This window comes from Cuculus canorus, chromosome 2 (assembly GCF_017976375.1).
Source record: "Cuculus canorus isolate bCucCan1 chromosome 2, bCucCan1.pri, whole genome shotgun sequence".
NCBI classification, from domain to species: Eukaryota; Metazoa; Chordata; class Aves; order Cuculiformes; family Cuculidae; genus Cuculus; species Cuculus canorus.
In genome coordinates, this window is record NC_071402.1 from 86073423 (window position 1) to 86098938 (window position 25516).

The 25516-nt window shown below is 42.5% G+C and overlaps 1 protein-coding gene and 1 long non-coding RNA gene across 6 annotated transcripts in view; one reads left to right on the forward strand and one right to left on the reverse strand.

Annotated features, from left to right (window-relative positions):
* Positions 1-8689, reverse strand: part of LOC128851516 (uncharacterized) — a 143907-nt gene extending 135218 nt beyond the window's left edge. Inside the window, exon 1 of the long non-coding RNA XR_008448885.1 lies at positions 8603-8689. This is a non-coding gene — a long non-coding RNA (uncharacterized LOC128851516). The remainder of the gene's footprint in view (positions 1-8602) is intronic.
* A 137-nt stretch (positions 8690-8826) lies between these two features.
* The window catches only part of LOC104066810 (cadherin-6), a 112713-nt gene continuing 96023 nt past the window's right edge, over positions 8827-25516 (forward strand). For 2 of the 5 annotated variants that reach the window (XM_054059616.1, XM_054059615.1), the window contains exon 1: positions 8827-9002. The gene's annotated coding sequence lies outside the window, so the exon portion shown is untranslated. Of the gene's footprint in view, positions 9003-9184; positions 9337-24777; positions 24993-25516 lie in introns of those variants that run through there. The other 3 variants (XM_054059619.1, XM_054059617.1, XM_054059618.1) reach the window with 3 other exon arrangements.

Genomic DNA, 25516 nt, shown 5'->3' on the forward strand with positions numbered 1-25516 from the left:
AGTACCCACGGATCATCTACCCTTTCTATTAAAGACTGAGGCAAAGAAGGCATTTAAGTACCTCAGCCTTATCTTTGCCCTTTGTCACTATTGTTCCCCCCTGCCTCCAGTAAAGGATGGAGATTCTCTTGGGCCATCCTTTTGTTGTTGATACATTTGTAGAAACATTTTTTATTATCTTTCACAGACTTGGCCAACTGAAGTTCTAGCTGGGCTTCAGCCCTACTAATTTTCTCTCTGCATGATCTCATTTCATCCTTATTGTCCACCTGAAATGCCTACCCCTCCTTCCAAAGCTCATATATTGTCCTCTTTTTTCTGAGATCCACCTAAAGCTCTCTGCCCAGCCAAGCAGGTTTTCTTCCCCACTGGCTCATTTTTCATCACAGACGGATGGCCCGCTCTTGCACTGTCAGGATTTCCTTCGTGAAAATCTATGAACTTATTTTGAGATCTCTTCACTGAAAGCCTCAGTCAATAAGTGAAAAGTTTCTGTCGCAGATGTATTCAATTTCACAAGAAATTTTATGTTAACTTGCTGTTCACTCCTGCACACTGACATTTTAAGACCAAGGGTAAGAAAATGTCTATATTTGAACACGTGTCCACTTGTACCAAGAGAAGCAATTGTGCGAGCCTAGCCTCGCCTCACTGTAACAAGTTAGAATATGTTCTATAACAACCTCTTCGCCTCTCTTGTCTTGGTTCCAGAGCTATAGGGCTAGTCTTGGTTTTGGTTTTTTTGTGACAGACATCATATTGTGAGGAAGAATAAAACAGTCCACATAACATTTCTTCAATAACTTTGCTAGCCTCCTGTCTTCACCAGGAATATCAAGTTGTACTGTTCAGATAAAGCGAGTAGCATACAGAGAACCCACAAAGCTGTGGTATAAAGGGTATTTGTTTCCTCTGAGATGACAATATCAGTTGGCAAGTAGAAAGGCAGTAGCAGATTTGCTGATTAGCTCAAGTAAACGCTAATACAGAACTCCAGCTCACTTTGCAAATTCTGTATATTGCTAGAGAAATATCTTTCACAAATGTTCTAGAGACTTTTCATCATTTTTATTACTACGCTACTATATAATTTCTCCTGAAAAGGGAATGTATCTTTTAATGTGTAATGTGACACTACATTTTTTCCAATGACACAGTAATTTAAGAAGTTTTCCCCAACCACCACTCTTAAACACACACACACAGATGCAGTAGTTCACCATTTCCTCAGATTTCCTCAAATGATCTGAATTACAAAACTAACTTTGGCAATAGTCATTTTTAACCACGTAAATTTCTGTGACCAGGTTACAGCACATCCCATAGATAATTTTGATGACAAATCTCTGGAGAGAGGTGAAATGGGACAGAGGCAGGAGTGACTAGCCCACAGGTAAAGGAGGGGGAAATAACTTAAACTGCTTTGTTAAAAATAGTGTAATGTGGATTTGCAACCTTAGTGCAAGGTGTATGCGTTCAGCCCCGGTGAAACGCCACAGTTCACTGCAGCCATGCAAGGAATATAATCAGGACTATACAAATCAAAAAGTGTAGGAGAAGGGCAAAAGCAAAGCACCACTTTTTAGAAACCAACTCAAAAATTATATACCATTCTTTGTGTAGATCACCTAACTCGCAGACAGGTATATGCATCAACAGTGTTATCAGGGAAGATGAATATTTGGACTAAGAGATAAACCTGAAAAGAAGGAACTAATCAGCCGGGGGGAAGGTGCAACATGTGGTTCTCAGCAATAGTTATCTGAGAAATGAGAAAGATATGCCTGGATTGAAAGCTCTGGTAGGAATCAGATGTGGCAGGCACTGTGAATAAGAGGATAAGGCACTGGTGTGAGCTAGAGTTGAGTAGGAATCAGGCCTGTTTTTTATCCCCAGATCTAAACCAGACCACTGTGTGAAGCTTAATTCACTTCATCTCTTAATTTTCCTTCTCAGCATTTGACTTTCAGCTCTGTTTAGGTGGCAAACTCTCTGGTTCAAGAAGTTTACAAGTACTACTGACAAATACACTGTTATTTTGATATACTAATTATTTGCACAATGTCTTTGGTGCTTTTTCTCCCATTGTGCTAGGTGCTGTGCAAGCAGAGGCAGAAAAGGCAGCCAATTCTCCAGAGGTTATTAAAATATAAAGTACGTTCATGCCAGAGTCACAAGCAAGCTATTACTGCACAGTGAGTAGCCTACCTCAGCTGAGGCATAGTAACTGTTCATATAGGCACTCTTAGCCAGGAACAAATGGAAGATGATCCTTTTTAGCCTAGTCCACAGTGAAGATGGATTGACAAAGTCAAATTATATAGTGTTCTCTACCGTTTGAGAGTACACACAGGCAGTTACTGTGGCTCAGGCAGTGAGGAGGAACTGGTTAAACCATGGTAACTTACACAAAGTTTGAGCTTAAGAGAGAATCAATGGATACAAACACACAAGGGACTGATAAGAACACGAATAAACGAGAGGTTTCTAAGCCAAAGTGGGGCTGTTTGATAGGAAAAGAAACCTGCAGAAGAGTTCTGCAGATTCTGCATTAAAGGGAGGGTTTTTTTTTCAGAAAACAAAGCATTACTTGAAAAATACTTACATGCATTTTGTAAAACATCCCCAAAGCACCCAAGACTTTGACAGAGCTGGCAAAATGGCATTGCCTTCTAATTTTAAAGCAATAACATTGCACATGGAAGAGAACCATTCTGAGTAGTGCTCATGAATAACAGCTCCTACAACAACACCATCAGAGGACCAGTGATAACATTTCTTATCAGTTACAGTGAAGCTATCAAGATTCTCACTGCAGTTAAATTACTTACAGTGAAATTTGGTCGTTAACTGATTTTATTGTATTGTGATCACGCAGCTAGAGGGACAGAATCTGATTTTCCCTTTGTTGCTGTCCCATGTAAGCAAAAGTGTGATGGCTCCTCACTTAATTGTAATGATGCGAGCTTTAGGTTGTAAAGACTGTACTGGTTGTGACGTATTTGATCTCCATGGTGTTTTGAATGGATGATGTTTCTGTCCTTCCAGGCCTTTTCTATGACAAGTAGAGGTGCTAACTGCTTGTGTGAATGCTGATTAAAGCAATCATAACTTCACGTAGATCTTGAGGCAATGAAAATCCTGAGGCATTAGCTGCTATTTACATGTCCTGTTAGTTATGCTTACATTTTTATACTTCTGTCAGGAACGATCAATCAATGATATCAGTAGCATAAAAGTAAAGGACTCCTTTCTTAACAGCAGAACTTCCTTCTAATTTGCAGTGAGAGAGGAGTGAGCCCTGAAATGCAAACATTCAGCTCAAATGAACATATCTAAAGTAGATGTATGTAAAACTTATCTGCAACCCTTTAGCTTGTTACATTCACAACACATTTCTGTAGTTATTGACTCCGGAAGTAACATAACAACAGCTGTTCTTGTGATAGTTTAATACCACTGGAATTAGAAAAGGTAAGAAATTCAGAGGTGTGTGACAGCTTTGAAAATATCTGTTTCAGTACGAGTTTAATTCAAAACGAGATTGGTTTTGCCATCCCTAGGCAAAAAAGATATGGAGTAAACACCAGAGGAAAAATTGGGAGAAGGCCATGATGGTCATGATTATTCAATTCAGAAGTAATAGCTATTTCTTAAAGAAAATAGTGCTATTTGGAACAGTTCAGATGGACACAGAGCAGCAGAGGAATGGCTAGCATGGTAGTTGAGTGGAAAATTGAATTTCCAGAATGCTTTTTAAAATAAATTCTCGTCTTCAATCAAGACAAAAAGATAGAAGTTCCAGATTTTCAAAAGGAGCTACACTATTAATAAATAAATACAACTAATTCAAATATAAACTAAAAAATCATTACTATTTTCCAATTATCTTCACTTCCTAACTTTCACCACAGAAATGAGGAAAGCCATTCAAGAAGCCATGAAATTGCAACAATTTGCAGTTCCACGTTCTGTACTTGTGAGGCAGCTGAGAGATCCAGACAGCAAGCTAAAAAAAACAGGCAGGTTTCATAATGTTTCCATGAAATCAGCAAGCTCTGATGCAATTTTTGCTTCTTTGTTCTTTTGTACCTTGCAATTGTAATCTTTTTCACCTTAAAATATCTATGGAATAGGCAGAAATGGAGTGGTTCCTCATGTGGCTTATGAAGCAACCAATCAAAGCACCACCTATTTTTCTTCATCACTTCTAGATGCTAAAACATCTAACAAACTCAAACTAGAATAAGGCATTTGGATTTGCTGGATCTTTATCCAATTTCTGGGGCCTCGCCTAAAGAATGACATCAACAAAACCCAAAACTATTTGGAGAAGGGGAAGAAATATGCAATGCAAGGTTGTATGCAATCATGGCGATCCATCTGGCAAGCCATTTGTCCCCAATGGTCCAGCAGATCAGAAGAGTGGACAGGAGAAGACAGGAAAGTGGCTGGAGCTAATCCCTTTTGTATTCAGAATGGATTAGGAGTAGAAAAACCCAAGAGGTCAGTTTCAGTTCTACGAGAAGCATGTCTCACTTGAGGAATGGTAAATTGTGACATGGGGAAAGGGACAACTCTCTGCAGCCAACTCTCCCCATCCAACTCTCTGCAGCAGCCAGCTCTCCACAGGACAACCGTCTATAGGACAACCGTCCACAGGAGAGCTCTCTACAGAGCTGACTTTCCATGTGGACAACTCCATACAGGTAGCCCCAAACTGGTTTTTGCCTCTCTTTTTTTGGAGTGTGTGTTGCTGGTTTTTTTAAATTGAGTGACTTACAGGCATAGCATTCCGCCACTCCTGCATCCTCCCGAGTCCCAGGCAACTGGGACATTGGAGAACCAGCAGTCCACGCTGCCGCATAGAGTTGTCCCTGTGGAGAGTCAGCTGTGTAGAGGTGTTCCACAGAGAGCTGGCTGTGGTAAATTGTATTAGACCCAGCAACATGTTATGTCAATCCTTTACAGCTGCCTGCCTAATCCTTGATCACTGCACATAGATCTACAGGACCGGGTTTAGAGACTTAGAAGACATGGTATTCATGCCTGGGAAAGCAAAAATTAAAACAATTTGAATTATATTAACAAGAAAAAAAAATGAAAAATATGGTATCCAGGAACCCATTATTATCTTGATACTTAATATAAAACTCACACTGAAATTAAAAAGCTATAAATATAAAGCCAAGAAACAAGGACACATTTCTGCTGTATGCGGTTCACCTGTGGAATTCATTATCACAGAAGGTCAGAAGTGTTAAACTGTGGATTTTTAAAAATCTGGATACTGACCATGTATAGCATCTGTAATGATGTGACACCAGGTTAATAATTTATTCTACCTCAAAAATTTTGGCATGATCTGATTGCCTGCCAGTTTCAATGTAATTTTTTTTCTCTTCTGCTGCAGTGATGAGAAACTGCAGACACTTTTTTTGGAATGTTTTTTATCTCCCTGTGCCCACCCCCCTCCCCCAAAAAAACAGAAAAGAGTGAAGAGTTCTATTAGACTGAGGTTTCCTCTTTATAAACTCAGAATAATGTCCCTCCAAATTTTTGGAAGGGAAAACTCTGAAGTGCTTGATTCATATGAAGAGTTACAAAGTGAGACCTCCAGATTGTTTCATAGATTCTCTGGCTGGTAGTGAACCATAGGTGGCTTTTCACCAGTGCCTTGAGATGGAGTTAATTTTCCCCATATCACCCCTCAGAGTGCTATACTTTGTGCTGACAGCTACAAAGGTGTTGAAAACATACTAGTGTTTTGGCCACTGCTGAGCAGTGCTGCACAGCATCAAGGCTGGCTCTCCAACATTCCTCCCTCACCAGTACGCTGCGGTGGGCAAAATTTTGAAAGGGGACATAGCCAGGACAGCTGACACAAACTGACCAAAGGGATATTCCATACCATGTGATGCCTGCTCAGCCATGAAAGCTAAGAGAAAGGAGGAGGAGGAGGATGGGCACTTTTTATTATGACTTTTGTCTTCTGGAGCAACCACTATGCATACTGAAGCCTTGCTTCATGGGAAGTGAATGGACATTCCCTGATGATGGGAAGTAAAGAATAAATGTTTTATTTTCATTTGCTTTAGTGTGTGGCCTTTGCTTTTGCTTTATTTAACTGCCTTTAGTTTATCTTGACCCATGATGTTAATTTCCAACTTATTTTCTTCTCACTCTGTCCTGCTAAATTGACCTGCCTTGCTGAGTGACAGAGCAGCTTGGTGGACACCTGACATCCAGTCAAGGTCAACCCATCAGAACCACCTTCAAGATTTTTCTCCTTAGTACTTGAATCCCATGTAGACATTGTTTTGAAACTGGGTATCTCCCAAATAGCTTAGAGAAAACAACCAGATATTCCTAGCTCAAGCCGATTTCCAAATACTAGATTGGTTCAAAAACTGAAAAAAATGTTTCGTCTCCTTTCCAGTATTAGCCAGACTTAGAAACATTCTTTGACTCTCAAATTCTTCACCTAATGACAAAGAAGTTGATTTCAACCAATGCTGATCTTGATTAATTTTCATAAGCCTGGTTGAGCCTTTCACTAAGCTAATGTGTCAGGTACAGGACACTTCAATGGACTAATGACCTGACCTAGTCTGGCAATCCTAATATCATTATAGCTGTCAGGAGGAGAGAGTTGAATAGGAAGAGCATTGTCTTGACAATGTTTCTCAAAGATGAAAAAAAGTTTTCTTCACACAGCTATGGACTTAAAATTTTCAACCACAAATTCCTGTAATTAATGAAAAGATAAAAATTTCATGCACATGCTCTGGAGAATACATCAGTTCCTGCACTAACCCTGTTTTTCTGAACAAAATATTCTATCTTGGACATAAATAACCCTGTCCTGTCTGAGGAAATAATGCCAAAAAAAAAAAAAAAAAAAAAAAAAAAAAGAAAGGCAGCCTTATTAAAGCTAACCAGAATGAGACACATCCAGGAATGGATAGTGCCCAAGGAGACTGCAGGGTCAGAGTGGACAGTGAATCAGACACTGACAATGCAATATGGCAGGGCAAAAGAAAGCTTTAAATGTGGTTTGGCATAAAGGAGAGAGAGAATGTGTCCAGAAAGCTCTCCTGGGGGTACTCTGAAGATACCCACTGAGCTCCTGACCCGTCATCGCTAAAAAAAAAAAAAAATAAAAAAATAAAAAAATAAAAAATGAGGGAACTAAAAGGAGTTCAAAGAAGAGCAATCAGAACGATCTGCAGGCTGGAAAAAATCATCTGTGTGGAAAGACTGAAATAACTAGATAATGGCAGTGGTACTTCAGTGGCTTTTCTGGGTGATTTGCTTAGGTAAAGTTCACAAACATATGGAAAGCAGAATCCAGCCCTTTCAGACTGCTTTGGCTTTTATAGGTATCATACAGAGACCTTAAAGGCCCAATTTTGTGCTGAAGGATTCATCAATACAGTGACTGTAGGGAATAGCTTGAAGGCTTCCTTAAGGAACCCAGTACCAGTTTCAGGGATAACATCTATGCTGTGGAGATGGTGTTGCAGGACTTTAGAAATTACAGCACAAGCAGCAAGGTCGCTACCTGAACTTCTGGTGTTCAGTGTATTTAAATTATACTAAAAGCCTTGAAATGGTCCAGAATCAGGACACAAAGGTGGCTTAGAGCCAGCATAGGCACATCCTTACGACATACAGCAAGGAGAAATTGTAAGAGGTGGGTAAGAGAGTGAGAAGAAGGGGGCGGTGGGCACGGGAAGAAACGAGATGGCTTAAGATTGACCTGCAGGTGAAAAAAAAAAAATCCCACAAATACATCATAAAGGTCAAACCTAAGACTGTGGAGATGTGAGAGGCAAATGGCAAAAAGCCACACGCCTTGCAACATTTGCCATGAATCTTAAGGGGACACCGTGTGGCTGAACTGGAGTGGACTCTAGTAGGTAAGTAATAAACTGGCAGGCAATTTCCATCTCGTCATATAATATTTAAACACCTAAAATCTTATTTAAGGCCAGGCTCGGGTGGAGGAGAGGCTACACAGCACGCCCGTGTGCAGAGGGGCTCCGCGAGTCCCACGGCAAAAGCCGAGGTTTCAGTTCTTTCTGCGTTAAGATTAGTCATAACCTCGGGAGTGGTGTGGAGCCCTCTGGGAAGAGGGACCCGAGCGAAGGCAAGCACCTGGAATAGCCTCCTCTGCCGCTTCCCATTCACATAGAAACCGCCACATGTGATCACCCCCACGAAGTGTCATCTCCATTAATAATTCACCGTAATTCTCGATTCATCAAGTCCAGAAGTTCCCAGGAAGTGTGGGAAAAGACCAGTCGGGCATCTCCGGTGGGAAGAGAAGGACTTAAAAAGGGCTCCGAGGAGGAGAAACCGCACAGCGCAAATACACAGTTCACAACAGCGGCGCACGCCTCTCCCTCCTCTTTATCACCCCCTCCCCCCGATTTTATCCTGCTTTTACTATCGCTAACAAACCATCCGGGAGCAGCGAGCTACTCTCCACCTCCAGCTCGGAGCGGCTCTCCGCGGGGGGAAACGGGGGGCTCCGTAGCATAGCCCTCCACCCCACCTCCTTTGCCCTCCCACCGTTCATTTTCCATCCCGCATTCACTTGCAAATCCCTGTCCGCCCGGAGGAGCCCGCTCCGCGCCCCCAGTGCGGCAGCACCGGCCGCAGCCGCAGCGTGTGTGTGCGTGTGTGCGCACCCCTGCTAGGGAGGCAAGCGGGGAGGGAGGAGGAGTTTGGCTCCCCCCCAACCTCTTTCCTTTCCCTTCCCCCCCTCCTCTTTTTTTTTTTTTTTTTTTTTTTTTTTTTATTAATCAGGAGCACTGAATGGAAACCAATCAGATAGAGAGCCCCCTCGGCTTGGGCTGCCTGCATGCTGGAGTTAAAAAGTGCTGCTGGCCGAGCGGGAGCCCCAGTGAGAGGCGGGGAGGCTGAGCGGCGCTGGGCACACGGGGTCGGGGAGCTGCGCTGCCACCGACCCGGGCGAGGCTCGTCCCTGCTTAACGGTAAGGAGATGCGGCTTTGCACTTCTTTAGGACCAAGTTCCAACTGCCTACCAGGCAGCTGCCTTCTTCCCCCCTCCTCCCTTTTCTTTCCCCTTATGCTTATTTGGAATGCTAATTAACCCGGGGGGGAGGGGGGGGCGGGGAGCACTTATTTTTGCAAAGTTGGCAGCTGTCTTGCAGAGGGCTCTGCAGCCCCTGGGTGCTCTGGGGTGTCCCCCCCTCATCCTTCCTCGGGGTGCCCGGCGGCTCGGGGCGTGCGGGGAACACGTTTGCTGTCATTGTAAGTCAGGCGAAGGGATGCGGCGTTTTCCTGGGAATTGTTACGGCCAGCGAGGTACTTTGGGTCGAGGGGAGGTGGTGAGAGCTGGAGGAGGGTCGTGTGCGTGTTTGGAAGGGAGCAATTAATAATAATAATTATAATAATAATAATTACTATTAATAACACTAACAATAATAGAGAAGCGTGATGAATAACTAGGAAATAATGTAAGAACCTGTCTGGATTTCTCGATGCTGCCTAGTTGTTGTGAAATGGATGCAGGGCAAAACCTTTCCGAACATGAGCAAAATCTGAAGCAAAGTGCAGAGCTGAATGTAGAGCGTGGTTGAAATGAGGTTCTCCCTCAAAAAAAAAAAAAAAAAAGAAGGGGGCAGACCTGGGGATGTTACTGGAATTGAGAAATGTGAAATCTTTTATTTGATAAAAGAACAAGTTGGGGAGTGATGGAGGTGGTAGAAGAAAGGGGGTAGGCGTACAGGCGTTTTATAGGAGAGAAGTTGGACAATTGTAGAAAGAAAGTGCTGAATTTGGTTATGTTGTAAATGTTTCTAAGGAGCTGGTAACATACTTTATATGTCGTATAGATTGAACTATTTATATTTTCACATGTGTATAACACCTACAAATGCGCACAGGGAAACCAGTACACAGTATGTGCACTATATATGTGTTTTTTAGGTTGGGTCAAGAGATAAGCAATAGCAGTAGAGGTCAGTGGCTGTGGAGAGAAGTCTTGTCACTGCTGCAATAAAATCCATATTTTATGGAGAGTTAAATGCAGTACTTTGTAAGAGCAATTGGATGGTCACCTAAGTAACTCCTGATGACATTCAAGGATCAAGAAGTTTAATGACCGAAATTACTCCCAGCACGATGGCACAGCTGCTACCTTTATACAAATTGAGAAAATAGGGCACCCTTTTCTCTGTACTTGTCTATGGTGTGGGATTTTAAAGTTCTGCTAGCACTGCATGGGAGATTGTGTAACAAAAATTACTTACAGAGTGTAAGGTCAGTCCTTCCTTCAAATTTACTTCATCTAGCACAGCTGGTATAGAGAGTACAGTTGTTCCTCTCTGTTCAGGAATCTGCGAGGACAGTGCATACATCCTACATGTGTACTTCATGAGCTATGTGTATGAACATATGCGCAGATAAAATGCTACAATCAGGAGCAAGGTTATTTTCTTTCCCTTTTGTCATAGGAACGTGTGTAATAGCACCCTGGTAATCACATAATTCCAAGGGAATAAAATTGCTTGAACGTGTAGACCTCTTTGGTTTTAGTCAAAGTAGACATAACTCACCCGGTCAAGATAAAGGCTTATCTCATGTATTTGCTGGGCTGAAATCTCTATTATGCAGTCAGTTCTGTGCAAAAGTACCTGCATATTACTTAAAGCATTCCATAAAATTGATTAACATCTGTTCCTGAGCAATATAATGCTATGGGTAATGGTGCATCCCTTCTTTTTTTCTAATTCCCATTTAAAGGCAATAAGTTTGCATGTCACAGGAGAGTGGGGTAGGGCTTGGAGGCTTGTGATCAAGAGCAAGTAGATTCCTTTATCATGGATATGTACAGTTTTAAAGGCCTGGCAGCAATGACTGAATTGGATAGCTCCTTTAAAGAGCCCAAACATGCTAATAAAGACTGCAGGGCTGTATCCCTTTTTCCTCTCTTCTCAGATGTTATCTGACATAGCACCGGTAAATATATAATCGTCTCACATGCTTCTGGCTTTCAGCTGCACCATAATCTTTCTGGGCATATTTCTAGTGTCTTGGAGTTGACTTTTGAGCTGGGGGAGGGTGCGGAAAGCAGCCAGTCTTTTCAGAATAACGTAATCAGAGGCAGCAATACCTCTTTTTTTTTTTTTTTTTTTTTTTTTTTTTTTCCCGCAGGGAAAATGGCATTGATTCAGTCTTGTTGTAGTTCTCTGCAATTATCCTTTTCAGTCATTTAAGGAACTGAGGTCCCTGTAGGGACTTATTAGGCCTTTCTAGGTATTTTATTTTTCATACTAGTTACCAGCTCTTGCATATCTCCATGCAAGCACTCTAAATATTACATTTATAGACAGGGTCATCATTTTCTAACCAACTTCTTCAGCTAGAAATATGCATCTTAACTTCTGACTCTTCTCTCTCTTCCTCCCTCCTTTGCACTGCTCTCTCATACAAATGGTAACCTGCTGTTCAAGGCAGCCTTCTCTTTCATAAAGTTTGCATTTGCCATCTGCTGTTTCAATAATATTTAGTTGAGAGACTTCCTTGAAAGCAAAACACACAAGTTAAAAAAAATGTTGTGTTTTTTTCCCCCCTCCTTTCTCCTCAAGATCTCGAAACTAATGCAGACTTGATAGAAGTTATGAATGTGCCTGTGCTCTGGCCAGCTGAGATCCTGCCAGAGCACCTTCTCTCTGCAAGCAGCCCTCTACTCAAGGGCACATTGGGTTCCTGGGGGCAGGATTCTCCCTACAGTCCACTATCCTCACAGGTCTTCTCATTTTGGCTTTGACTGAAGATTTCAGCACACCGATCTGCTGCTTATTAATGGACTCCTGCAGTATTTCAGCGTTTGGAAAGAATCACTGTTGGGTTTTCCAGTGAATACCTGTGCATTGTGTATTGGTCAAGCAGATTTAGAGGGCATCAACATTTATCTGTTGTTAAATGAAATGGTGGTCTCTGTCTCTTGCGTAACTTAACTTTATTTAAGAGTGCCGCCTGCTGTTTGTTGGCTACTTTCAAACTATGTTCCCCTCACTAGTGCAGTCTTGTAGCATTGTGGCTCAAGATGGGCAGGAAATTGCTTATGGATCTCCTTGGAAATGGTGGCTAATTACTAAAATGAAAGGTAGTTGAAATCTATAGAAATGAGTGGGTAGAACTGTTGGAAACAGCAGGCCCCAGTGTGATGGTGCCTCATCTTGCACAGTAGTTGCAATTCCTCTAGTGGCTCTGCTGCAATTATACCAGAATAAAGTTGAATTGGAATTCGGTACCTTTTGATTATCATAGCGTGCAGGGAATGTGATGGAGAGGCTGTGCCTTGGAAGCTGGGTGTTAGGGAGACTTCTTCATTAACCCTTTAAAGACCTAGTTAGCTGCAGTAACTGTTCCACTTTCTTCAAAGACTTTGCATCATTTGGGGTTTGCTACTTTTTCGTTTTGTTTTTTCTAAACAGTTATTAGGGTTCACAATTCTTAGAAACAGAGTCGATAAACTTGTGATTATCCTGACTGCCAAGTGGGGCCGAATTCAGGACCTTTTCAATATAAACCTTTAAAGTGAGTCCCCCACCCTGCAAATGAGGTGAACAGCTCTGTGTGCCACCAGGCACAATCTCTTCTACTTACTCTATGCAGGATTGAGCTTGCAGTATAAGCACACTGCTCAAGTTTAAATGTGTTCTGATTGAGATAAAAATCCAGTAGCAGCTGGTTTGCTCATGCTGCTTGCTTAGTCATGGCAGCCCTTGCCAAGGGGTCTGGAGAAACTGAGCTTTGTGAGGAGAGAGGTGTTATGACACCTCACCTTGTTTCATTTGGGATGGGGGTGAGATGAGGTGTAGAGCAAACGTTTAGTGCAATAAAACCTAGCTGTTATCTGTCTTTATTGCACAGCAAAAGGTACAGGGCAAATTATTAGTCCCTGTCTGAGTTTTTAAAACATCCTTGAAGAATGCATAATTAATGCAAAACATCAGCAGAGAAAGTCATCCTCTCTGGATTGTGTTGTGAGTGACGCTGCAGTGGGACTAGCTGCAGTGGGACTAGGTGGGGAAAGTGTTCGATAGAATTGTTTGTGAAGTTTGAGTTTGAGTACTTCTCTTCACATCCATTTGGGTTTTTCTTGTATCTAATATCTGTTGTGAGTCCACCGAGCCTTGGGTTTCCAAGCTTCTCTAGGGCACTGCTGTGTGTCCTGATGCTGATGACCCATCAGTGGCTTCCTGTTCCTGTTTCAGGCATCATTATCCCTCCTTGCAGCCTTGACCATCTCCCGTACTTACTCCAGGTGTGGCTGGTTGCCAACATTGTCTTCCACTTTTTAAAATTTTTCCCAATTAGCACTTGGCACTGAAATACCCAGACAAATATTGTGAATATTTGTATTTATGCTTTTGTTTGTTTCTTAACAGGAACATTGCCTGAAGAAGCTATGAAAACTATAGTTTGGGACTGTTTAGAGTTGTGTAAATCAATGTTACTGCTTGGTAAGAGCTGCCCACTCCTCAAGTTTTTTCATCTTTCAAAATAAACCATAAAAGGCAGTTTTTCTTGCAGCTGCAGCCCACCTAGCAGTGGCAAGGAGCAATGCTGATGGACAAGGGGAACTGCACCTTCTTGCTGAGGAGAGCCTGCAAGCTCTGCCAGGATAGAAAAGTCATGTCTGGCATGGTGTGTGCTTTATAAGTTATGGCTTTGGAGCTCCAAAAAGAAGCTTTAAGCAAAGATTGCTTAACTGTGACGGTGCCAGAGCACTTGATGGCACTGTGCTGAAGCATCCAAGATTACACAGATACTGCATTATCTTTTTTCACACCCAGCCACAAGACACCCTCTCCATGCCTCCCTTCGCCAAGCCCACAGACAAAAGAGCATATACATTTCCATCTGGTCGCATTCAGGAACATTGCCAGCCATGCTATGTTTTAAGTAACCTGTTCAAAAATGGCTTTATTCTGGCATTGTGGGCAAATATCTTATGGATTAATGAGCCAGTCTTTTTAGGATATACATATGTATTTACATATAGTCAGAAAGTGCTTACTTCTAGCCAGGATGTGACTATTAGATTTCATTTGCAGTATAAATATCTATCGTAACCCCTCAGCTCTTACCTAGTGACACACCTCAATGCACAGAAGAGAGCACTTCATAAGTGACGTCGGTCTTGTCCTATCTGCATACCTTAATTCCTCTCAGCTACACTAATTCCATTATCTTGCTGTAATGTTTACTGCTGCCTGTGAGATAATAGGTAGTGTATCTTTTCAGCATTCCTACTTTTGCATTTAATCACAGAGCCAGAGCAGGAGGACCTAGGATAAGGGTCAGTAGGAATTGAAAATTAGCACAGAAATTAAACACTAGCCGAGTTTCTCCAGGTACTACAGGTGCATGTTTGTTTAGGCATAAGGCAGAGCTGCCTACTCCTTAACTGCTGCCATTTCAATTGTCAGTTAATAGCTTCTATAAGCACAAAGACTGCTTAATCAACGGGATCATTAGCCCATAGCTCTGCTTTGGTGTGAAGGGTAAAGCCAAACTCAAAGAAAATACTTGCCTTTGACAGTAATGCCTGCGTTTGAGGCAGCAGGGTGGTGAGAGAACCACATGTGCCTGTGCATCCCAGCTGGAGTGCTGACACCATGCAGCATGGGGGACAGCCTCCATACTGACACTTTCACTCGAGGGAAAGCCCTCTCACTTAGAAAGATATCCATGTTTCCTCCTCCTTTATCCCCCCTCAGTTCTAATACATTAACAAAAATAATTAAAAGCACAGTTGCTTTTAGTTTTCCCTAAGCACTCAGGTGAAACTGATTTACTCACTGAACTGATTCTCTTTTAGTTCCTGGTGGTTTGTAATTTTTAGGGTGTCTGGCAAATGTTATTTGACAAAAGCATCTTCGTAGACAAAAAGAAAAAGAAATAGCTTATAGTATCCTGCCAAAAAAAAACCCGCAGCACTATCACTGTGAGATGTTCTGTGGACATTTGGGAGCCTTGCTTCAAGTAAGGGACAAGACATAGTGGATCAACGTGGGGCCTTCACTCAAAAGCTGTTCAAGTATTCCACAATGTCTAAAAAATATGTCTTTGCCACCCCCCCTCCCCTCCCCCAGTGACACTGGCCTGTATAATTGGCATTGTTTTACAGCAAATTGCAGTGGAGGTGAGTGACTTGCCCAAGGTCAAGGCCGAAGCACAGCAGGGATGCTGAACCAGAATCTTACAGCAAGTACAGCTTGCAGTCAGTCCTCGTGCCTCTCTGCTGCTCACTCGAGTTCTTGGCGCTGATCAAAGAATGGATGGGGAAAAGAATCAGATTTGGGTCTCTTTTTTTTTTTCATCCAAAAGAAAGCCAATTATTTTTCTCAAGGTCTCCTTGCAGCCGCTTTGACACTCTCTCCCCGAAGGATTTTCTGGATGTTTTTTGCTTGTTTGTTCAGCCATGTTCTGTGTGGAGGGGAAGGGAGAGACTGGCTAGCTTCAGAGCTGTCTGAGACAAGACTTAACATCTTATTCCTGGGAGAAAGTAATCTGAACTGTCCCCAAGCAAGGTGGCCATGACCTTCCTCTCTGCAATGGCCCAGTTGGACCGCCCACAGAGCTTCTTTACCATTCCCTGCCTCATCTGTTCCCACCTGCTTATGCCTGTGAGAGAGAACGGGATAAAAAAAAAAAACTCGTAAAAGGCTGCCTTTTCTGCATGCTGCGGCCCACAGTTTGGGGCAGCCAGAGGTCACACCACACTCTCTCTTGTTCACATCCATGCCTGTATGAATTAATTTCAAAGCACCCCTACTTTGTAAACGTCTAAGAAGTAGTGTATTCCTAGTGCATAGACATGAAGGAGAGTCAAAGAGAAGTTACTTGAATGAAGATGGTGTGCACCGATACCCCTGGCGTGGGTATTGATCCTAGTATAAGTAATATGTATCTTAATATAAATAAATGGAAGGAGAAGTAGAAAAAGACATAATAACCCTCATTAAATTTACAAGTTATATGTAAGGGTTAAGTCCAAACAGTAACAGGCTCTGAGCTGTGTGCCACCTACTATGCCCTAGTGCTTTTGGAGCTGGCCTCACAAACTGATCGACCACTACAAGAATTCAAGAGAGCCTATTTCCTCATTTTCACAGCGCAAAGAGTGCTCTGGCAGATCACAGAGCAGGAATATATAGAGTTAGAATCCCTTTCAGGGAGCAAATTCCCTTTGTGAAATTGGTGCTCAATTTAGCTGTCACTGCTGAAAGGGAAAAAGATGCAGAAGCAAGTTTTAAAGTCCACCAGCCACATCCCTCTAAGCAATTCATGCGGTGCCAACCAGTTTTATAAACTCCGTATTTCATCTAAACTCCATTTAAGTCTAAATAATACGAATGCCCTGCTATGGTATTTCCCGTCTCACTGCTGATAATTACCAAGTTATTTCTGCTATAAACAAAGCAGTGTTCCTCTCTCTCTCTGCCTTATCATACCTGGTCCCAGAGCAGTTTGCTTTTAAACATACCAATAAACTGCACTGAAGTCCACAAGATTGTTTGAATACTTAAGTGCCTTCCTGGATCAAGATGTCGAGATCTTGTAATGAAGTGTTTACAACTTTGCAATTATCTCCATGGTGACTAAACCATGACCTCCAAAAATTTGTACATTCGCTCTCCCTAAATAGTATACCAGGAAAAGTAGGAACGGAAAAAAAATACCTGTGTAAGGAATGATTATAATTTCCCACTTCAACCCTTTCAGCAATACAGCCCTGGCTCATTAGTGCGGCATGGAGATGGACACTCTGCTGTCCTTCTGCTCTCATCAGCAACTGGGAGCAGTTGGAGCAGGAATGCAGGAGCATCTTTCCTTTGTGCTAGTGTCACTGGGCGTTACATCTCTAAAGCAAATCCTTATCTTAGAGTCTTCCTTCTGGTGCCTGTATCTTCAGGTCATCTGCACTTAAGAGGAAACAGTGCATAAACATCCAACGAAAAAGGCTGACCCAGTATATCTTATTTATTAATATTTACAGCCATCAGCACAATTCTACAGGCAATCTAATCTCAAGCAGCTTCGAAATTCAGTGATTTTCAGAGCAGTATTTCTCATCGGAAACAGAAGTGTGCAATCTGATTTGTAGAAAGGATTTCTCTTCCTCTTGGAAAGGAAAAAAAACCAACCAAACAAAAACCAGTACAAAACCAGGTTCCCACTTTTCTCAGCACAGAATTTATATTGTTATTAAATGAAATGTATTATACTGTAACATGTTAGAGTGTCTTTTGCAGAATTTTGGAAGTGACTTCTCTTAATCTACTGTAATTCATTTGTCAGATATCTCAAAGCTACTTGATATCACAGTTACATTAAAGTATGACAGAGTTTTCCTTAGCAACAGGTTGTAATTTCAACCAGGCTGGTGAATGTGAGGTCAGAAGCTGGTTGCTGCAAATCCAGGAGGTTAAAGTACACTGCAAATCCATATTTTCTGTTGCAATACCATTCTGAATCCCAAAGAAGCAAAATTAAATATTGGAGTTACTGAGGAACAGATAAGTTATGTCCTCCTTAGGGCTCATTTAATATTAAGTGTATTATGTGTTTATTACAGAGGTATTTATGATTGGTCAAACTGGCATTAAAACTGGGTTTCATATGATGCAGGCACCTCAGGTGCGGATTCAGTTTCGAGACCTGACCTGCACAAGTATCTGTTACATCTCAGGGGCTGTGGGTCACCATGGGATGGAGCTGCTGGAGCAGTGGTGCCATCTGGGGGCACACGGGCAGGCAGGTTAGCGACAGGCATCCTGACATGGGCAGGCATCCCAGCCATAAGAGGCAGACAGAAAACTTATTTCTGGAGGCTGAGCCTAGCAACGGTGAGTGCATGGACTAGATGGCAACCAACAACTACAGCTTCAGTAAGTGTTTGACTAGGGCCAGGTTGGTGCAATCCAGAACATCAGAAGTCTTTTGTTAAGTCCCAGACTTGGTATGCTTGGCTACCACAGTGATAGAAAGTACTAGATTATGGCAGTGGCAGCAGTTTCCAGGTCTAGGAATGGTGGCATGAGCACAGGGAGGAGATACTCAGCCAGCTGGAGCTTCAAGTCACATTCTTTGCTTCCTTCAAAGATGACGTGATGGAAGGTTTTATATTTTTGTATACACCAGTCATAGTAGTGCATGACCCATGGTAATCTCAGCTTTGTTTACAGGATGTACTGTATGAGGAGTAATGAAGACATGTTTTCAGTTACCACCAGACTTTCTATGTTCTCCTTTTCATAAATTTTTCTCTTCTTCCATTAGACTGTTTCATGCTCATGTATTGTTTTATAAGATGATGATCCTTTACCCAGCTCTGCACGTGTCAGAATCATAGAGTTGTTTAGGTTGGAAAAGATCATTAAGTTCATCAAATCCAATTGTTAACCCAGCACTGCCAAGTCCACCACTAAACCTTGTCCCTAAGCACTGTGTTGCCTCTGGGAAGACAAGACATGCCAGGAAGCCAAAAGTTCCGTAGATGTCAATGCATTGGAAGCAGGTCTTTGTCTTCACAGTGCATCACAGGGCTGGATGAACTTGCTCTGCACTTGCTGTTTTACCACTGCCTCTGACTGTCCAAACACAGCAAAGAGACCAAGCAGGACTGAGCTGGGATAGAATGAATTACTGTAAATAGCTGAGCTGAGCCACTGGGTGCCTAGGTGATTTTTTTTCCTCCCTCCTTCCGGTTACAGACAATGACGTTGTAAGGATCATATAGCTCAGGTCTGTTAATACATGGCTACGTGGCTGGTGTCACCTTAATAACTTCAGGGTTTCTGACAGTGGGATGGCTTACATGGCACCAGGTTTACAGGTATCAGAGGGGAGCCACCTTCTCAAACGGGGAGGAGGGTCTTTGTTAAGGAGCTTGCAGGGCTCATTGATAGGGCTTTAAACTAGATGTGAAGCAGGGGGGCGGGAATAATATCAGGCTTGCCTGTGACAAGCTGCAGAAGGGCACACAATGGTTGGAAGGATGGGGTGCTGGTATGGGCCCTCCACCTGCTGCCTTGGGGCATGCTGAGTATGCTGTGGCACAGTTGAAGTCCTCTGGAGATGAGCAGGAGGCTCCTGAACTAGTAGATGCCAGGAAGGAAACTTACGCAGAACACCTTAAGGGAGATAAGGAATCTTCCACTAAGAGGGCAATGTGGCCAACAGCCCTGCTGAACTGTCTCTATACAAACACATGAAGCTTGGGCAACAAACAGGAGGAGCTGGGAGCTACCATGCTACTAGAAAGCTGTGATCTTGTTGACATCACTGAAACTTGGTGGGATGAATCCCATGACTGGAGTGTGGTTGTTGATGGCTACAGACTGTTCAGAAGGGACAGACTGAGAAGGAGGAGTGGAAGTGTTGTCCCCTATATCAGGAAATTAATAGAGTGTGAAAAGCTGTTTTTGAAGAGTAGCCATGGACAGATTGAAAGCTTATGGGTCAGAGTAAAAGATCAAGCCAGCAAAAGGAACCTTGTGGTTAGTGTATATTACAGGCCACCGGATCAAGGAGAACCAACCAATGAAGCCTTCTTCCTCCAGCTACAGGAGGCTTCATGCTCACAAGTTGGCATCATATTTGGGGACCTCAACCACCCTGACATATTCTGGAAAAGTAGCATGGCAAGCTGTAGGCCATCCAGGAGACTCCTAGAGTGCATCGAAGGTAATTTCTTCACCCAGCTAATAGACACCTCCACCAGCGGGGATGTAATACTGGACCTGATGATCACCAATACAAGTGATCTTATCAGTGGTGTCAAGATTGGAGGCAGCCTAGACTGCAGTGATCATACACGGGTGGAGTTCAAGGTCCTGAGGGATGTGGGACAGGTAAGGAGTATAGTCAGGACCCTAAATTTCAGGAAAGCAGAATTCCAGCTCTTCAAGGAGTTAGTAGGATATGGTCATCAGGGACGAGGGAGCAGAACAGAGCTGGCAAATATTTAAGGATGCTTTCTATAAAGCACTAAAATGCTCGGTCCCTAGGTGTAGTAAATCGGGCAGGGAAGAGAAGAGACCAGTGTTGCTGAGTTGAGACCTACTGGTCAAACTGAAGAGCAAGAGGGAACTGCAGAGACAGTGCAAGCAGGGACAAGTAACCTGGGAAGGGATTCCGCTCGGTTGTGTTGGGATGGGGTCAGGGAGGCCAAGGCACAGCTGGAGCTGAACTTGGCAAGGGAAGTGAAGACTAACAGGAAGGGCTTCTATAGGTATGTCAATCAGAAAAGGAAGGTTAAAGAAAGTGTACTCCCACTGATGCATGAAAATGTGACTACATATCAACAGGAGGAGAAGGCTGAGGTACTCAACAACTTTTTTGCCTCAGTCTTCACTGACAACCACACTCCTCACCCCTCTTGGATCAATGGACAACAAGATAGTGACCAGGGGGGGTAAAGGCCCTCCCACTGTAGGGGAGGATCAGGTTCCTGACCACCTGAGGAACCTGAACATATAAAAGTCTATGGGACCTGATGAGATGCATCCCAGAGTCCTGAGGGAATTGTCTGATGTGGTTGCCAAGCTACTCTCCATGATATTTGAAAAAAGTCATGGCAATCAGGAGAAGTCCCTGGTGACTGAAAGAAGGGTAACATTGTGCTCATTTTTAAAAAGGGTAGAAAAGATGACCCTGGGAACAACTGACCTGTCAGCCTCACCTCTGTGCCTGGGAAGATCATGGAACAGATCCTCCTAGAACCTATGCTAAAGCACGTGGAGGACAGGGAGGTGATTAGTGGTAGCCAGCATGGCTTCAGCAAGGGCACGTCCTGTCTAGACCTGGCGTTCTATGATGAGGTAACCATCATAGAAATCACATCAGTGGACACAGGAAAACCAATGGATGTAGTCTATCTGGACTTCTGTAAAGCTTTTGATATGGTCCCCCACAACATCCTTCTCTCTAAATTGGAGAGATATGGATTTGATGGGTGGACTGTTGAGTGGATAAGAAATTGCTTGGATTGTCATATTCAGACAGTAGTGGTCAACGGCTCGATGTCCGGATGGAGATCTGTGACAAGTGGTGTCCGTCACGGGTCTGTACTGGGATGAGTGCTGTTTAATATTCGTCAATGATATAGACAGCGAGATTGAGTGCCCACTCAGCAAGTTTGCAGATGACACCAAGCTGAGTGGTGCAGTTGCCATGAGATGTCATCCAGAGGGACCTGGACAAGTTGGAGAAGTGGGCCTGTGTGAATCTCATGAGGTTCAACAAGGCGTGCAAGGTCCTACACTTGGGTTGGTGCAATCTCCAATTTCAAAACACGATGGGGGATTATGTGATTGAGAGCAGCTCACAGCCCAGAAGGCCAACCATATCCTGGGCTGCGTCAAAAGAAGCGTGGCCAGCAGGTCAAGAGAATTGATTCTGCCCCTCTATTCTGCTCTTGTGAGACCCCACCTGGAGTATTGTGTCTCGTTCTGGAATCCCCAACCTAATAAGGATGTTGAACTGCTGGAATGGGTCCAGAGGAGGGCTATGAAGATGATCCAGGGGCTGGAGCACCTCTGCTATGAGGACAGGCTGAGAGAGTTGGGTTTTTTCAGCCTGGAGAAGAGAAGGCTCCAAGGAGTCTAAGCTTATAGTAATCTTCCAGTACCTGAAGGAGTGTACAAGAAAGCCAAGGAGGGACTCTACAAAGGCATGTAATGTGATAGGATTAGGGGGAATGGCTGTGTATTGGAGAGGGGAAGATCTAGACAAGATACAAAGAGGAAATTCTTCATGCTGAGGGTGGTGAGGGACTGGAACAGGCTGCCCAGGGAAGTTGTGGATGCGCCCTCTCTGGAAGTGTTCAAGACCAGGTTGAATGGGGCCTGATCTAGTGAGATGGCAGGGGGTTGGGATTAGATGATCTTTGGTTCCTTCCAACTCAAACTGTTCTATGATTCTATGAAGTAAGTTGCTAATGCAAGCAAGATTAACTTGATGTGCTGCCTGAAATGAGATATTAGAGATGATAGCGGAGAGAGAAAAACTTTTCATTTAGATGGAAACAGGATTGATTAATTAAGCAGTAACGAACAAGGAACCTTGCCTTGAATTGATATGAGGCTGGCAGTGCTAATTTAACAAAGTACAGCTCCCAATTTGTTATTAAATTAAAATGGCTTTTAACATTGTTTACATTTTTTTTCCTTATCTGCTTCTGTGTGGCAAAATGATTATTCTGGCTAGTTAGAGAAACCAATCAGAGCAACAGAGAGTGTAGGTTGAAGGGGGGAAAGATTGTCCTGTTGTGTAATTAAGAAATATACACTAATACCCATGACATCATGAATAAGCACTTCAAAGTAGTAAGTGTGCTCTGTATTGCATATTAAACTAAACAATTAGCATGCTAACAAGCTGCTCTGGACATACAGTGAAAAGGCACTGCGCTTAAGGAAATGACTGCTTCTTCTTTTTTTAATCTGAAGATCAGCTCACCTGACTGACAAATGTGATTAAGGAATAATCAGGAAGAAACATTTGTCCTTTTTCTTCCTTTCTCCTTTCCTTTCCTTTCAATTTTCAAAGTAGTTTTAATTTGGCAGACTTTGTGGTTACCCAGTACAGGGGAACTTTTGCTACCACCATCAAAGTATATGATGGAAATGTGAGACATGGGGTGTGATTGACAAATACTATGGAACTGCAGGGAAAATAACCTTGTACAGACATTGCTTTTTTAGGCTTAAACAAGTTTTACTCTTGACAGGAATGATTCTATGTAATTTATTGTAGGATATCTTAACAGTAGCAATTTGTCATGCATTGTGATGTAATTTGAAGGGTTCATTTCTTAAATGAATTATGGATTATGGATTACCTCTGTATATCAACAACAGAGCTGTATCTTTTATGTAAATATTCCCTCAACTTTTCCTTCCTCTTCCAATCCATTTTCCGTCATACAGAGATGACTTTTCTTCCATCTAATCTCTCTACTAATAAGGTGTTTAATAATTTAGCAGCCTAAAAAATGAGCATATTTCAAAGGAGTTGGTATCAATGGTAGTGTAAGAGCCTCAGGCTACAAAAATGTGGATGAGGCTACCAAAGTTTTAAAGTCAGGATCCCAACTGTCTTTCTGCTTCAGGCAGCTATTTTATTAAAGTTGGTATTAAACAACACTGCCTAAGGTCTGATTAACAATTTATCACTTCCTAAGAAGGATTAGCAGAAGCCTATCATTTTTATATTTAAATCTTAATTTGCATCTAAGAGAAACCCTACCCAAGATTGTAGTTTCATTATTTATTATTTTTATTATTACTACTGCTGCCTCTGAAACATTGCTTATGTGAACACTGCAAGTACCAGTTTGTTGTAGTGATCTTTCAGTACTTCATCCCATCAGAGGTAAAACTGGCCTCTTGGCTTATGCAGTGGGCTTGATCCTGCAAAATGTCAGCTTTTGTCTCTTGCTGGGCTCAGTTGCTTTTCACTGTCCCTCAAGTCTATTGGAGTGGGAGAGATTGGTAGTTGGCAGAGGCAGGCTGAAATCTGCAAGCTCAGGAGCTGAACATTGTTTAGCTAACATTGCTTTAGAGAATGAAACCCAGATGTACGTGCCCAAGGCTTGCCTGACTTACCTTCCCAGAGAGGAATTTTCCTTCTTGACATTTACTTTGTGTAACCAGTCGCATCTCTGTCTCAGTGATGTTTTTCTATAAGCCTCCCAGCCCTGCTTATTAGTTTACTGCTGGGCAGCCTCTGCTAGGAGAAGAGGCAGGGGGTGATCCTGCTGCTATATTCTGGGAAGCAAGGTAGCAGGAGCTGTTACTTTTTACTATTACAGAGGCAGCCCAGGAAGGAGCATGCTGCTGGCTGGGAAGAGGATGGGGAGTGGATACCAGTGAATCTAATGGCCAAATTTTCTTACTCTCCTGAGCAGAACATCAGGCCAAAGACATGCAGCTTAGTGGTACAGAGTGGAATTTTATTCCACTTCTGGCAAAATTATTTTTTATTTTTAGGTTTTTTATGTTCAGACAGAAAATAATAACAATTATCTGTTCTGTAATCTATTTTCAAACTGGCTTAATGCACAACCTTGACTTTGTCTTCCCTAAGTTCAGCCTCTTCAGAAAATGGTATGGCATATTTGCTTTTTTTTTCCCTTGTGTATTTTCATTTCTGATACTCTTCAGTGGATGTAACACTTATTTCATCAGGGGTTGGATGTGGTGGTCATAGCCTGTAGAGCTAAGGGAAAAGATTGTCAGGCAGGGGCTGTGTGATCGTTTAATCAACAGCTTAGATTTTGTCTTGGACTCGAGAGCTTTAAGTTTTAAAATACTAGAGCCATAATCTGAAAACTGCTAGTTCTTCAAAGCAAAAATGAGTATGTATTCAGAGAAAGATTTCTCATTTTCCTGGCTTTTCAGAATGTGATAAACTTTTGTTTTGGGGCTTCATTTCGAGAATCTGCTGTTAGAAGGGCTCTAAGAACCGCAATCAGAACACTTTCTCGTGGCACTTGCATTTGATAGGTGCTTGTGGGCCATTACTGTCCGTGGAATTTAAGCAAGTGCTCAAGAGATTGTGCTGAATCAGGGACTGAGCAGTACTTGCAAGGAATAAGGCCCTTAGATTCTGAATTAGCAACACTCAAGTTTTGTATCTTATTCTTCAGTTCTGACTGAAATTTTATCTAGTCACATTCTCAGTCAAAAGAGGACAAATGAATATTATTTAATTGACTTCTAGGGAGCTGTAATGATAAACATGATCTGAAAAACTGGACCAAGCAAGCAGAAGAAAATGCATGAATAAATTATCAACAGCGGACATGCCCAGGAACTGAAGCCAGGAGCTCCCCCAACTCTCTCCTCACTCTTCCGTTAAAAATTCTCAGCCATGTAGCCAGAGAGCTGGAGTGATATCATGGGGCTTCTGTGGCCAGTGACACAGCAAACAACAGTGTGAGTTCATACGTAATCTGTGTGATGAATTATTTATCCAAACTATTCTACAGCAACTTATTATTATTTATTTGTATGACCTTAGTGCCCATACGCCCTAATTGCATGAAGCAGTGCTCTAACCTAGTAAGAGTCCCAGCTGGCAAACATGCAAATATGTTCAGAGAAATCAGCCTTGACTGTGGGATTATTTGACCAATATGGGACTAACTTTGCAGGAAATCATATTAGAACAAAGTAGTTAAGTGAGTTCTACCCTGTAACAGATGTGTAAGTTAAACATGTCAGCTATGCTTTTGTCCCATTAAAGCACACGTTAAAAAAATAACTGAATGCTTACTGTATTATGATTCATTCTGTAACCACTGAAATGTTTTTAGTCTTCTGTGCAAGGAATTTTCAGGTAAGGTTAATGTGATTTCCACTCACAATGATAGCTTCTTGGTTTCCTTAAATGAATCATAAATGAAAACAAAAATTGCACGTCTGACAATAACACACAAGAATATCTTATGTAAAGGAAC